This window comes from Protopterus annectens, chromosome 1.part2 (genome assembly GCF_019279795.1).
Source record: "Protopterus annectens isolate FY-2018-M chromosome 1.part2, PAN1.0, whole genome shotgun sequence".
Classification (NCBI taxonomy): domain Eukaryota; kingdom Metazoa; phylum Chordata; order Ceratodontiformes; family Protopteridae; genus Protopterus; species Protopterus annectens.
In genome coordinates, this window is record NC_056727.1 from 547,369,830 (window position 1) to 547,385,556 (window position 15,727).

General features: G+C 42.8%; 1 protein-coding gene across 5 annotated transcripts in view; it reads left to right on the forward strand.

The window, feature by feature from the left end:
• MAP4K3 (mitogen-activated protein kinase kinase kinase kinase 3) overlaps positions 1-15,727 on the forward strand; it is a 2,472,041-nt gene that overhangs the window by 777,818 nt on the left and 1,678,496 nt on the right. The window lies entirely within an intron of this gene.

Here is a 15,727-nt window from a genome sequence, read left to right on the forward strand (position 1 = left end):
GGATGTTCATCGTGCATACAGCTGCAGTCATAACAGATGGGTTATCCTGCCGTCAGGCGGGTCCTCGGTCGGCCGAATTCCAAAGTCTAGGTCCGGCATCGGTTGTCGTCGCTTCTTCCCTGACATCAGTGCGGCAGGGGTATAAAAGAGGCAGCCAACGCCATTTTCTCCAGTCTTTCTTGCCGCGCAGTGCCCGAAGCAGAAGCAGTTCGCAAGTGCCGGTCGGCCAGCTTCTGAGATTTACGAAAGTATTTCAGCCGAAGTCTTCTTGAAAGCTAAGTACCCGTTAGAAACTTTTCTTGCCTCAGACCGATGTCAGACAAAGTTAATAATTGCATTTCATGTGGGAAGCAAATACCGCATAAGGATTTCCACTCTTTCTGAATACCTTGCTTAGGCCCAGACCATGATGTCTCGGCCTGCCGTTTTTGTGCTAGATTCAACAAGCGCACTATTAAGCGTCGGGCGGAGTTCGCCCTTCACTTTTTTGGCAAAACATTTAATTATATTATGTCGTCGGATACTCCGACTCCAGTTTTGAGCAAAAAACGCAAAGATAAGGACCAACATACGAGGTCTGCACCTTCTACTGAAACCACGCTAAGGCCGACTACCGGTTCTCCAGTACTCAGCGAGGCGCCTACGCAGCCCCTGAGTACTGATGACAATGCATTACCGGTGTCTTCAGTACCCGAGGTCACAGGCTCCTCGGCCCCCATTTTTACTACAGATACCGACGCCACTCCTGGCGGGGAAACTCAGAATTTAGACAGGTCTGCCATTTCTCAAGGGGTCTTCAGACCTTCTTCCTTCTCTATTAAAGCCTTCACTAAATCTAAAGCAGCAATGAAAACCAAAAAACAGGTTCCTCAGACCCCCCTCTCAAGGCACCATGCCTAAAAAGCAGATGCTTAAAATGGCTGAGGATTTGATTACTCTTATCAAGGGTTCTCAACCCTCCTCTGACAAAAGGCCCAGATTAGAGGAAGACTACCCTTCCTCAGATCAAGCTTCTATTACCTCAGAACTATCTGAGGACCAGGATTATGCCTATTCTCCATTCGAAGACTCTGATGTAGAGGAGTCTATTCCCTTGGTCTCCCCCCCCCCTGAGGACTTCTCTTTTGGGGAACCCTGCATACATTGAGGGAACACTTTCACTGGGAAGGCCAAGATTACTCAGATTGCAAGAAAAGGCACAGGGAATTTCTTCTGCTCCCCCAGCATAGGCCTCTGGCTATCCCTCCTGTTTTAGATATATTGGATGATGTGTACACAGAAGCCAGCCTTAATCCAGATTCTTTGCCTCCAGCTCCTGTTAAACCAGACAAGTATTACCGGGTTCCTGATTCTCACCAGTTCCTATATAAAAGCCATACTGCTGACCCAGAAACAATTTCACAGGGTCCCAAGGGAATTTAGGCCTCTACTGCTAAAAACCCATTACCTTCAGAGAGAGATTCCAGAGCTTTAGAAAGGTGTGGGAAAAAGGTGTACACCTCGGCCACTTTAACCATGAGGGCATTAAACTGTCAGTTTCATATGTTAAAGTATCAACAGTTTTTGATATCTCAGCTGAAAAGCAAAATGACACAACCAGAACAACCAGATTTAAAAGAGTTGCAGGATTTGTTGCATGGTGCAGTGCAAGTGGGTAAACATACCTTGCAGTGTGGTTTTGATGCTTTAGAGGCCTCATGTAGAGCTGCTGTTACGGGGTCTGTTATACGTAGGCATGCTTGGCTCAAAGAGCAAACCTTACCAGATCATGTCAAAGCTAAATTATTAGATGCACCTCTTCAAAAAGATGTATTGTTTGGTGTTAAAGCTGAGGAGGTGCTAAAGAAAATGGAGGAAAAAGCGAAATCAATGCAAACAGTGAAAGATTTCCTGCAGGTACAGCCTCCATGTTTCAGCAGAAACTGGCCTTCAAAAAAGTGGTCCTTTCCAGCCACGGACAGACCTCAAAGGGGGAGATACAGGCGTCCAAGGGGTAGAGGGCAACCTCAAGGATCTTTCAGAGCCAGACAGTGGCAAGCACCGACCCCAAGAGGTGGAGAAGATAGATCACAGTCTTTTAGAAAACAGACACAATGACTTCCCCCTACACCTGCCAAGCAAAGCTTTAATGGCAGCACCTTTGGGCGGAAAACTGACATTATTCTCAAAAAATTGGCATATTGTTACAAAAGACAAATGGATCTTGGACATTATAGACAGAGGCTACAGGTTACACTTTCACACCCTTCCAAAAATGAGAGGCATGCCAAACCTGCCACAAAATCAAAGGGCAGAGGCACAAAAACAAATTTCAGCTCTCATGGACATGAAAGCAATTCAAGAGGTACCTGCAAAAGAACAAGGTCAAGGGTTTTATTCCAGACTATTCCTGGTACCAAGGAAAGACAAAGATTGGAGACCTATCTTAGACCTATCCATCCTAAACACATATCTACAGGTGCCAAAATTCAAGATGCTCACATTACAGCAGCTTCTTCCCATGCTGGGCAAGGAGTCTTGGCTGGTAACACTGGACCTCAAGGAGGCATACCTGCATGTTCCTATCAGACAAGATTGCAGAAGATACCTCAGATTTCTTGCAGGTTCAACCCATTACCAATTCTCTGCATTGCCCTTTGGCTTATCTACTGCGCCCAGATTGTTTATGAAATGCCTGGCATCAGTAATCGCCTTCTGCAGACTACAAGGGATACAAATCTACCCATATCTGGACGACTGCCTGATCCAGGCGGACAGCAAGGGCATACTACTGCAGCACCTGGCATTTGTAATAAAACTGTTGAACTTCCTGGGATACACAGTCAACAAAAAGAAATCAAAACTAATACCCTCTCAACAAATAATTTTCCTGGGTGCCAGCTTGGATACAACCACCCAGATGGCCTACCTCATGCCAGACAAGCAAGGGCAACTGTCTCAATACTTCAGAAAAATGGCAACTTACACCAGGCTGACTGCAAGGAAAGTCCTGCAAGCTCTGGGATTCATGGCATCTTGCATCCTACTAATCCCGTGTGCAAGGCTGCATATGAGGAAACTTCAATGGTACCTAAAAAACTTATGGTCTCAACAGAGCCACAGCTTGGAAGCAATTATACCACTCATCCCATGCCTTCAAAAGGAATTTATGTGGTGGGCTCAAGCTTGCCAAAGAAACACAGGTCTTCCTTTCTGTGTACCTCAAGCAACTCAAATCATCACAACAGACGCCTCAGATTATGCCTGGGGAGCACACATGACAGATCAGTGCATTCAGGGAAAATGGACCCGAAAAGAAAAGTACCTTCCCATCAACCAAAAGGAAATGCTAGCCGTGCAAAAGGCTATTATGACCTTCAAAGACCTACTGCATCCAGGCCAGCTATTGATAAGGACAGACAACACCACAGTGATGTGGTACATAAACAAACAGGGGGGAACTCATTCATACCCCCTGTGCAGGCAAGACATGACCCAATGGAACACAGCGCTGGAATTGCAAATTCAACTACTGGCACAATTCCTGCCAGGGAAGGAAAACACACTGGCAGACAACCTAAGCAGAAATATGACAGATCCACACGAATGGAAGTTGCATCCTCAAGTTTTCACAAAGATAACTCCGGCATGGGGACAGCCAGACATAGATTTCTTTGCTACCCACAGAAATTGCCAGTTGAAAAAATTGTTTCAAGGACCTATCATCCACAGGCCTGGAAAGTGGACGCACTTTCCTTCAATTGGGCAACATTGACAGTCTATGCCTTCCCGCCTCTTCCTCTGCTGCCCAAAGTTCTATTAAAAGCCAGAGCAGAGAGGCCGAAAATGATTCTCATTGCTCCAGACTGGCCAAGACAACACTGGTATCCGCTCCTGAAGAGCCTAACACATTCCCCACCATGGACCCTACCTCTAGTCCCTCTTCTGTTGTCCCAGCACAACTACAAAACTCTTCACAGCCATCTCAAAACTCTAAATCTAGCTGCATGGAGAATTCCTTGATTTCCCAACAGTTTCGCCTCTCCAAAGAGGTGCAGGACGTCATCCTGGAGGCCAGAAGACCTTCTACTAGAAGGGCCTACTCTGCCAAATGGAATCGATTTTGTGCCTGGAATCAAGAAAAGGGACAGAATCCTTGGGTAATAAATATACCTCAAATTTTACAGTACCTGGCTGAGATGTTAAACAATGGACTTTCCTTCTCCATCAAGATCCACGCTTCAGCCATTTCTGCACAGTACAACACAGATCCTCCTTTATACTCTCATCCTCTCTTAAGGCAGTTCCTCAGAGGGGCAAAGAATATAAAACCCCCAAGGAAACCACCAGTCCCTGCTTGGGACCTCAACTTCATATTGGAAAAGCTGACCCTTCCTCCCTTCGAGCCAGCTTCTTCAACAGAGTTACAGTACTTGTCATGGAAAACAGCCTTTCTTCTGGCTATCACCTCAGCATGCAGGGTTTCGGAGCTACAGGCCCTCATGGCTGTGCAGCCATTCATCATTTTCCATCAGGACAGAGTTTCCTAACGAACCAACCCTACCTTTATGCCAAAAGTAGTATCCAGTGTAGCTTTGAATCAGACTATCCACTTACCTACCTTTTATCCTAATCCACAAAACAAAGGAGAAAAACTACTACATTCCTTGGACATTCACAGGCAACTTCGTTACTATTTGGACAGAACAAAGCCATTCAGGAAATCTGAGCAACTCTTTGTGTCCTATGCTGCAGGTGCTCAAGGAAAGGCGATCTCCAAACAGACAATTTCAAAATGGATAGCCCACTGCATACGCCTTTGTTACTCATTTCATGGAAAAACTGTGCCTGCATGCATCAGATCCCACTCCACCAGAGCCACAGCTACATCTGCAGCCTTCCTCAGGGGGGTCCCTACCAAGGACATTTTGGAAGCAGCCATCTGGAGTTCAGTGCACACTTTCTCCAAGCACTATCACCTCCCACTATACTCAAAATCTAGAGTGGGCTTTGCCACAGCAGTCCTGCAGGGCATCCTAGCTCCTCCTAGTTCCACTTAGTGCCTACCACCCTTACTTAGCTTTGGGATTCTACCCATCTGTTATGACTGCAGCTGTATGCACGATGAACATAGTACAGTTTTGTACCTACCATAAATGTAGATGTTCGAGTGCTCATACAGCTGCAGTCCAGGTTTCCCTCCCTCCATCCCCTCTTAGGACAGGCTTATGACAAACACTTTTCATATAACCTTTTTGGGGTATTCTTTTATGGTGTATTTGCTTGCAACTACTGTTTTTGATTTATCAACATTGTAGCTTTGCATAACATTATGTTTGCCTTCCTTCTGGGGGTACCTGACATCTGGGGCAAGAAAAACTGAAGAAAATGGCGTCGGCTGCCTCTTTTATACCCCTGCCGCACTGACGTCAGGGAAGAAGCGACGACAACCGGCGCCGGACCTAGACTTTGGAATTCGGCCGACCAAGGACCCGCCTGACGGCAGGATAACCCATCTGTTATGACTGCAGCTGTATGAGCACTCTAACATCTACATTTATGGTAGGTACAAAACTGTACTTTCTATTATAGTGCCGTTAGTGGAGTAGATGGAGAGGAGGTGGTTTTGCTTTGGATTTCCTGTTAGAGAAGATCATTAATTTTGTTTTGTTTCGGTTTAGGATGAGTTCAAGTTCATTTAGGTAATTTTCGATATCTAGAAACGACTTTTGCAGTTTACCATGGAGTTCTTGTGGTGTGGAAGCAGACCAAATAAGAGTAGCGTCGTCACCATATTGAATAATAGAAGCAGATTTAGAGGCAGTGTTTAGACTATTTGTGAATATAATAAAAAGGAGAGCGCCAAGGATGGAACCCTGAGGATCCCCAACAGAGACTGGGAGGAGTGTGGAGAGTTTATTATCCCATTTAGTTGCCTGTTGTCGATTTAGTAAGGTCGCTAAATAACCAGTTGAGAGCTGTAGAAGGTTGAAGGAGCCTAGAGTATTGAGTAGTAGTTGGTGGGATAACGTATCAAAAGCTGTGTACATGTCAAGGAATATAGTAGAAACTAGTTGTCCATTGTTTTTGAGGAGATTGATGTAGCGGGGGAGTGTAATTTTGGAGTTGTTTATGCTGGGTTTAAGGCAAGTTTCAGTTATAGCATGAATATCAGGTTTGTGTTGTCTAATGCGAACAAGTAGGTTCATAGTTCTATTTCTTACGTGTCTAATATTTATGGTTACTACTCATTGTTTGAAGTGTGCTTATGACTGTAGATAGTGCTTCTAGGACTGCTTTTAGTGGTAGTATTTTGAGCAGATCTGCCTGGCTGCATTCTCGGAACCTCTCAGAAGATGTAAAAATTGAATGCTGCTTTGGATAGAGACTTAACTTTTGGAACCTTTGAAGGATTTTTAGGTTCATAGGTGTTTACTAGGCTAATGACCACAAGGGCCTTTTTTAAACCTAGCCTTGCATCCCAAATCTCTGACAAGTTCTGATGCCCTTGATAAATGTATAAATAAATTGATAAATGATAGGCCTGGGAGATGAACCATTTATAAGGTTACTTGTGTCCATTACAGACATAGGTGCCAAACCAGGGATGAATTTCCGGTTTCCCATCCATTTGTCCAAGTTGCACGTGAATTGGGTTAGGGAGGAACTCTGCTTTACATGGATGGGGGACGCCTGTTCCATAGATGTGGTAGTCTCTGGGATACATACCTATCTCTCCACCAGGTCCTGTTTATATCACAGGCAATGGATAATTCTGGTGCTCTTTGTTTTGTGGATATGCAGGAGGTCCATCAGAGTGGGGTCTGACAGGCATAGATCTCCCCTCAAAAGCCTGTAGGAGACAGAATACAGGGATAGGGGCTTGAGGCGGTCTGCATAGGGCATATTACTTATGCCCTGGTTTCTTTTAGTGAGAAACCTCTGTGAACATTCCAGTTGTTAGATATGCCTGGTTAGGTACAAACCAAAGGGGGTATTTTACTCAATGATAGGTTTGATGAATGATGAATACAGTGGAACCATGACTTCCTTGGACTTGGATTGCTATACCTTTATAAATTGTGCAACATAGAATGATTTCCTCACCACTGTAGACACATGATGATCAAAGGCTACATTACTATCTGTGTGTGTACTTGACTACTGGGTTATCTCTTAAGGGGTGTGTTATCAATATGACAGTTATCAGGGATGGACGACTTCCCAAAGTACTATTATACATTTCTTGGCATTTAGTTTTAGTCCTTGGCTCTGACACCAGTTGTTTGGCTGTGTCATCCCCTCCTGGAGAGCATGTGTGTCAGTGTTAGATTCAGTGCCAGCTCCTAATTTGCAGTCATCTGCAAATTTAGTCATCCAGAGACCACTAACATTGGCCTTGACTTCTGAGAAGTTTGTTTGTTTGTGTCTTGGCTTTTCCCGGTTAGGGGTCGCCACAGCGGAACTCCGGTCCGCTAATGATTGGCAGTAGATTTTTACGTACTGGCTTGCCGGGCCTAACACACAACCTTCAACGAAGGAAGGCCCATTCACGTATGTCGCCACAAAGAAGACGTTCTTAACTGAGAATCGAACGGGCAACGTCTAACTATGAGGCGACAGCGCTACCGCAGCACCACCACCGCAGTAGGCGGCCTTGACTTCTGAGAAGTAAATGCCAAAAAGGAGCTGTCCAAGCACTGATCTCTGAGGGGCTGCACTTGTGACTGGCCTCTTTGTAGAGGTGGACTCTTCAATTCTAACTTCCTGGGTCCTGTCTGTGAGACATTTGGCTGTCCACCGGGCGACGTATGGGTTTGTCCCTAACCTCTTGAGTTTGTCAACAATGCCTGAGTGGGGTATTTATTGTGTCAATTTCTCTGCTCCTTCATTCAGTATTGGCATGGAACAAAATAAGTAGTCTATAGTTGATGTGTTACTATTTGAAACTTTGTATCCCAAATCCCTTAAGCTTTCACTCCTTTGGAAAACACTCCCCAGATGAAGTCTGTGGTCAGTTATGATGGCTGACTGGAATAGGAGTTGAAAGAGACCATTAGTTAACTGAAATTCATTTCCCTACCACAAGAGTTCCTTTCTAATGAAGTTCAGAACTGGAATGGGAAAGGACAGAGGATGCTGGTGCTGCATCCATGTAGATTTGAAGAACCACTGGAATAGCTGACACCATGTAACCTAGAAATCTGAGGAATTATCTTGCTGTGGAAATTGGTTGCTGTGCAAGATCTAAGAATTGTAAATGGTAGAAAGACTTTCTCTTGAGGAAAATATGCCATCATGAGAGGTGTCTAGAAGGCATACCAGAAAAGTTTTTGCATTAGCATGAATTTTCTGAAGGATGTGGAGTCTTAATCTCAAATGTTTGTCATTATTTAATGACTTCAATCCTCAGCTATTTCCCAGAAATTTACAGATTTTAGGAGGAACACAGCAAAAATATGAGGTAAAAATCTAGACATTCTGCGAAGATCTGTACAGTTAAGAGGCATAAGAATCATTACTTAGTTACAGCCATTTGGTCCTCCATTTTGTCATGCTTTGTTCAGATTTTATGCCCAGAGATGTTGAGAGGTATGATTAATGTTTAGTCCTAAGAAAAAGTGCACTGGCTACCTTTAAATTAAACTAAATGTGTACTGTTCTGTTAAGTACATTAGAGTAATATAGCTGCTGGGGGAAACTATCTCTTATTCACTTCCCAGAATTTAAACTTTATTTTTTTTACTGAATTGCTTGCCTTTGTACTTTTAAAATTTTAATTTCCCTCAGCAATGAATATTCAGAACTCTTAATTGCTCGTCCCTGCAGACAGCCAAACTACATGTAAAATTAGTCAGCAGTTTGAGAAAAAATCAACTGAAAACTGCATATATATATATGAAGGAATCTTTACAGTTTAACTCTGAACACAATGTTCTAAATTCTCCTTGCCAGCTGCCCTCAGCTGTAGACTTCATGTCTTCACTTAGTGCATTTGCCAATAGCAAAAACAACTAGCTAGTATTTTTGCTGATTGAAAAAAATAGCATTTTCCATGCCTTTTATCATTTTTTTCTTATTTTTCAAGCCTACTTGATTATTGTTTGTCAAGTACATTAATCTTGACATCAACCTTTGTAAAAACAATGGAAATTGTCTTAATTCTAACTATTAATACACTTCCACCCCCCACTCCAGCAGCACTAGATCATTGCATTATATGAATTTAATTGTGCTTCTCTCCAGTCTTTATACTCTTGTAGGATGAAGGCTGTTTCTTACAACTAAGAAAAAGAAAAAAAGAAAAAAAAAAACGCTTGCTTACTTTACACAACAGTCACTGAAAATGTGCCAAACATCTCATTCATCATCCAGAAAAATGTCCTGCACTACATAAGTTATTACTGACCTACTGTCCAGCTAGGGACCTCTGCTCTAGTAACAAATTACTTGCGGATAAATAAGTTAAATAGTATTGCAGGAGACTCGCTCTACTCCCAATATGTTGGTAAACTCTGTATCCCCACACAAATAAAACTCTCCAACAAACTCAGTAGTTTTAAACCACCGCGTAAACAGCATCTTAACCAATCCTGGTCCTGTACATGCTCATCTCAAGGTTGAGACTGTGTTCACTGTACGATACTCTCCAAATGTTCTCCTTAAACAGAATACACTCAACCTCTCACTGAAATGTCAAAACAATTTTTATATACATAACTGCTGCCTGTACAATCCACTAAATTACACACAGGATTTCTCTGTAGTAACTTTCACTTTTGTAAAATCTTGGAATGTATAAACGTAACTACTGTTTGTGTAAAATGTAAATAAAAGTGTAACTACTCTGTGTTTAACTGGAACTTAATATGATACAATGTAAATAAATGGAGCTTTTCTCTGGGCCTCCACTGAAAATGGGTATTACCCAGTTGGACTTTCCTGGTAAACAAAGAAAGACAAATAAATAATAGACCCCCCCCCCCCACACACACACACACACACACACATTTGAAATACTGTGATTACACCGTATACAAAACTGCTTTGCAATTTATTATGCAGTTTATATATGAAATGTTTTACATAGATACAGATATTTCAAGCATAGACAGTAATGCCCTTCAAGCCTGCCAATATACTATAGTAAGTGCCTAGGCTTTTCTTAAAAATATCTGAACTAGTGTTTGCTTTAATGTAATTTTTGTAGTCTAGTCCAGGCTCTGACCATACCAGTTGTAAAGGACACACACAAGTTGGAATTCCTTTATCTCTCATGGGAATGAATGTGGTAGCTTCTGCTCACCACTGCTCGCAGTCGCACCTCTCTTTCAGAGTAAAGATTAATATGTTACAACCAACACTTGGGAAAATCTTCTTGTCTACAAGCTGTCCCTTTCTTCTCACAAAGAGTGAAAAACAGTGGTAAAAATAAAATATAAATCTTCCATTACCTGACAACTGCACAATCAATGACAAACCAACACAGGATTGTGTAGATATGCTCTGTTATAAAAATACTGATAACACAATTGTTTTACTTGCAGTTACTACTTTTTTTCTGTTTATTGTATTTCTAAACATTGATGACATAAAGTGGGGAATTTGCTTTATAGTCTACCCACAAGTTTAACAGTTAACAAAATTTCAGTCTTTCTTAAACGTATTTCACAAATGTAATTGCTGTATTATACCATCTATTCATTGATTTCAGTGTTGCTGGTCTTTCTGATCATCTTCCTCTCCCAGCAACAGACTCTGGTTCAAGTCCAAGTTACTCCTGATTCTTCCAATCAACCCCTCTGTCTTTTTTCTCTCTGAATCATTTTTCTTTGTAACAATGGAAAAGATTTCATTAACAAAGTCTATCTATGAGCTTTATTGTCAGAAAATGAGAAGTAGAATCCCTTTCTGCTGCCTGGCTCACATTTTGTTGGATACACTTTTTTATTGCCTCCTTAGCCTGCTCTGCATCCAAAATGTCTTTGATCCTGCAAAAAAAATATTCTAAAGACAGTTAGATACAGCAGCTTGAATGTCATACCTGATTCTCAACATTACCTGATTGCTGGGATAAATTTGCTTCTCTGCTCTTTCTCTGGTGTGCAGTGCGTAATCATTTTCCAGAGACACTCTGCTGTCTCCAGTTTTTAATACTTTACCTTTCTGCCATAGTTTTATCAAGATCAACTCTTTCTGCTGGTATGATCACATCTTTACTAATGTAGGTATTAGCTGCTTTTCTCATTCCCAGGTTTGGAGCTGGCACTTGATCTGCTCTTTCTCTTTATAAATCTTGCTGTGAAACACTGGTCCATTTGCTTATTTGTGGTTTCATAAAATTAATACAGTCTGTTTCTTCCAATTTCTCTGGTAAAGGAGAAAATCTAGAGGATTTCTCTGTGTACTCTGTATTCTAACTCTACCATTTTTGAAGCAGCCCTTCTTGTGAAGCCTCATACTCAGCCACCCTCTGATTTTTGCAGTTTTATCAATTCATCAGAATAACTAGTTAAAGCCACTTCTGTTTTTCCAGTCTTTTGTTATTTGAGTTGGTCTATTCCTTCAGTGTTTCATTTATTTTTATCACCTGTAAGTATATTTATTTTTTCATGTCAGTTACTGGAGATTACCAAAGCTGAAGCATGAAATGCTTTTTGGTGCAGATGCAGGATTTTTCCCAGCCAATGTTTTCTTTTCACCCATTCTATTGATTTTCTTACAGGTTCTGCACATTTCTTCTTCTTTGCTGGCATCTAGACAGTCTGCTTACTAGCCAGAAACTGAATTTTACCCAAAAAGACAGTTTCACTGGTTCCTTTTTCTTAGTTTCTGTTTTCACACTAGGAGAGATGAAATTAAACTATTGATCAGTGTGCAAGCCATCTTGAAAGTCTGGATGATAGTTTTTTGATCCCATTTCAGTATCACTTTACAAAGCATGTTGAACAGATATTGGCAACTGCTAGAAATGAAAATCATATTTATTCAAATGGAAGAGATTTTCTAGTTGGTGCCTTAGCAGAAACTAGGACAGAAACCAGGCAGGGGCTCTGGTAGTACTCTAGTACCTGTGTGAATTGCTCAAATTTAACTTGTGTTATTTTGCTACTCCTGAAGCACCATCCTTCATATCAAATGCTTTGACTTGCTTTATAAATTATAGATGTTATGTTATCCCATCTCACCTTCATTCTTGCTGGTTTGGTTCAATGCCAAAACTTGGCCGTATACCAAAGCTCGAGAGCTTCTACTGGCTCGAGGCTAAGTCCTATCCATGGTGCTTTACGGCTGTTCCCCAGATCTCGTTTACCGCTTGAAGCTTCAGGATTGTCTTCACTGCCTCAGGCTTGTAAAATTTTCATATTTTATACCTTAGTACTAGTAATCTTCTAAATACTATCTGTTATAACCTGTTAAATTTATAGTAATAGCCTTGTGCTATTTTTTTCTCTTACACTTGGTAATTTTTTCCCTTTGCAGCTGTTTTTTCTTTAGGCCTTGTCATCTCTTCAAGAATTTGTTTTAGTTACAGGATTCTTGACCCTCTCTCTTCCCCTCTTAGGAGTCACCATTTAAGTTGGAGGCGTCTCCTCCTCCCTTTCCTCCTCTTCTCCTAAAAAAAAAAAAAAAAAAAAAAAAAAAACCCCCTCCCTGTCTTACTACCTTTCAATTACCATTATTCTGTTAATTCTTATAATTTTTTTGTTTACGGCTATAGTGTGTCTTCCTTACAGTTAGATATGTCAAAAGAACCAACTAAGGAACATAAATCAGGATTAAAAAGTGCAATTCCTACACTCAAAAAATATCCATAACTGACGGATACACTAGTTGTGTGTACTGTCTCGGACCAGTCCATCTACAAGATTCCTGCTCCTTCTGCCATAGTTTTAGCGCCAGGGTCTTATAGGAGAGGAGAAACAAGCTCATTTTAAGGGGATTATTGAAAGTGGATGAAGACAGTCAGACTTCCAAATTGGTTACCTCTAAAAAGGCTGCTTCATCAGCTCCAGTGTCTGAGCCAACAAGCAGCATAAAAGTTGCTACTTCCTCGGCGCCGAAAATTGTCAGGCCCGAAAACATTGTTCTCCCTGGGTTCCATCTGCTTCATCTGAACCATTGCGGAGTTGAAAAAGGAGTTGCTCACCATCCTTGGAGCTTGTTCGCTCGGTGTCACAAACGCCTTCATTACAGTCGGTGGCAGGTAGCCACAGATCATCGAGTCATTCCTCTAGGTAATCCAGGCTATTGGACGATGATGTGGAGCCGGTAGTGAAGAGGTTGCTTTGGACCCAGGCCCTAGGAGAAATTCTCTCGAGCCCAGCCCATCAGATCGTGGAGCCGACAATGGTAGTCCCAATTACTCCTATTCCTCCTCTGACTCAAACGAGTTTGGAGCCAGAGAGTATGGAAGTCGTTGTGCTGGAACTGCCAGAGCCAGTAATTGCTACTGATATCTCCGCTCTGACGTTTGTTCTGGTTTCCTCGATGCTGTCGTCCATTGAGGGACCCGGGAGTCGTCGGACACTTTTTGGAACTGGCTCTCCCACTTAGCGCCTTGGCTGAGGTGAGTTTGGCTCCCACATCAGCCTCGGAGCCACCCTCCTTGGTGCTGTGAAGATCTCCCGGTGTCTTGGGGCCGGAGTCTCTTTCGGCACAGGACAGCGGTGCCTTCGAGGTGATGCAGTGTGTGCTCTCCACTGAGTCTGCTCCACCTTCGGCTCCAGCCTCTCTTTCCTCTAAGGGACCAGTGTCCACCTCTTCATTATCTCTCCATCACCCACAGAGTAGAGAGCCAGTGCCCCAGGAAACCACAATGGGTGGATCCTCCTCTTCTGATACCTCCCCGAAGCATCCCCCCGAGAAGGTTCCTTAGAAGAGACAGTGTAAGAGGAAGCACATAGACTCCCCTGAATCTGTCACTTCTGATACTGACTTAGAGGATTCAGAAGGGTCCCCACGGTCACCCTCTGAGGCTGTCTCTTTTTCAGACATCCTGGAGATCCTTAAGCAGAGGGGTGGCTGGAAGTCCCTTTTCCCTTCTGAAGATGAGTCAGTATACCTGGAGGCATTTGGTTCTCCCCACTCCACCTCTTGGGTGTCTCCACCATTCGACCCACTTCTGGGTTTGGTGAGTCGAAAGGTGTGGGACTGTCCGAACTCAGTGGACCCTGTTCCAAGGAGGCCTAATAAATTCATTACAGCCCCGGAAGATAGGCTGTATTTAACAAAAGGGGTTCCTGCAGATGCAATGGTCGTGGCTGCTACCACAAAGAAGGTGTTAGCTGAAACGTCTGTATCTGTCCATCCACCGAACAAGGATTCTTGTACGATGGACAGATATGGGAAGAGTATGTTCTCCTCAGCGGACTTTACCTTGCGGTCACTGAATTATTTGTCACATTTCACGCGACTACAGAGGGATCTCCTAAAAGAGTTAGGAGATAACCTACAAGGTGCTACAGCCCAGGACTTATCTGATAAGGTTAATTCCCAGCTTGCAACCTTAACTTCCATCTCTAACTCCTCCATGCGCCTCATATCCTATGCAGCCGATGGAGCTAGCAGGGCAGCAGGCACAGGAATAGCTCTTCGTAGACATTCTTGGATGCGCCTTTGCGAGTTTGCCGAACCCTTCCGATCTTCCTTTATTGACACTTCCTTTGATGGCTCATCATTGTTCCGGCCAAAAGTGAAAGAAACTCTCACCAGGAGCCAACAGGATGGTAAGACTCTGTCTGTTGTTGGAGTCTGTTTTTCCGCCCCTACCAGACCTTATCCTAAAGGTCAAAAGAATGGAGAAATGTGGTTCCGTAAGTCCAAAGGAGCCTTCTCTGACACTCATGGTGATTCTTCCCCCAGGGGCAGAGGGGGAAATAACAACGGAAGACGCCATTCACGTGGTAGAGGGGGTCCGCATAACTAGGGCGACAGAGATACATTCTCTGGTAGGCCTTTCCAGCGTTCATGAAAGGAAGCCTGCCTGTGCACCTCTGGAGGCAGTAGGGGGGAGACTATCACTGTACCCAGAAGCCTGGTTAAATTTGACTCGCAACAAATGGGTACAGTCCATTATATCCAGGGGTTACAACATTCCTTTTCACTGTCCACCTCATCCATCAAAGTTTATCCCAGACAAAGGGATCAAGCAACACTAGAAATTCAATGAACAAAATAACTGAACAAACGGACTCCTTGCACCAGCAAACAACAGTAGACAGTGATAATAAAGTCTTAACGCAGTTTTATTATTTTATAAAGCGTTTTCGCCACCAAAATGGTATGGCTTCATCAGAGAAAAAGTTTATAAAAAATAAAACTTTTATAAACTTTTTCTCTGATGAAGCCATACCATTTTGGTGGCGAAAACGCTTTATAAAATAATAAAACTGCGTTAAGACTTTATTATCGCTGTCTACTGTTGTTTGCTGGTGCAAGGAGTCCGTTTGTTCAGTTATTTTGAACACTAGAAATTCAAATGTTGCTAGAAAAAGAGTCATCCAAGAAGTCCCCGCAGACCAACTAGGATCCGGAATTTACTCAAGGTTCTTTTTAGCTCCAAAAAAGACAGGAGACTGGAGACCCATACTGGATCTCAGCAGACTAAACAAGTCATTGAAAAAGTCAAAGTTCCGGATGGTAACACTGCAGTCTTCAGGATGCATACTACCACATAAAGATGGACAGGCGCGCAAGAAGATTTCTACACTTCCGGCTGGGAGCCAGTCATTACCAGTTCAGAGCT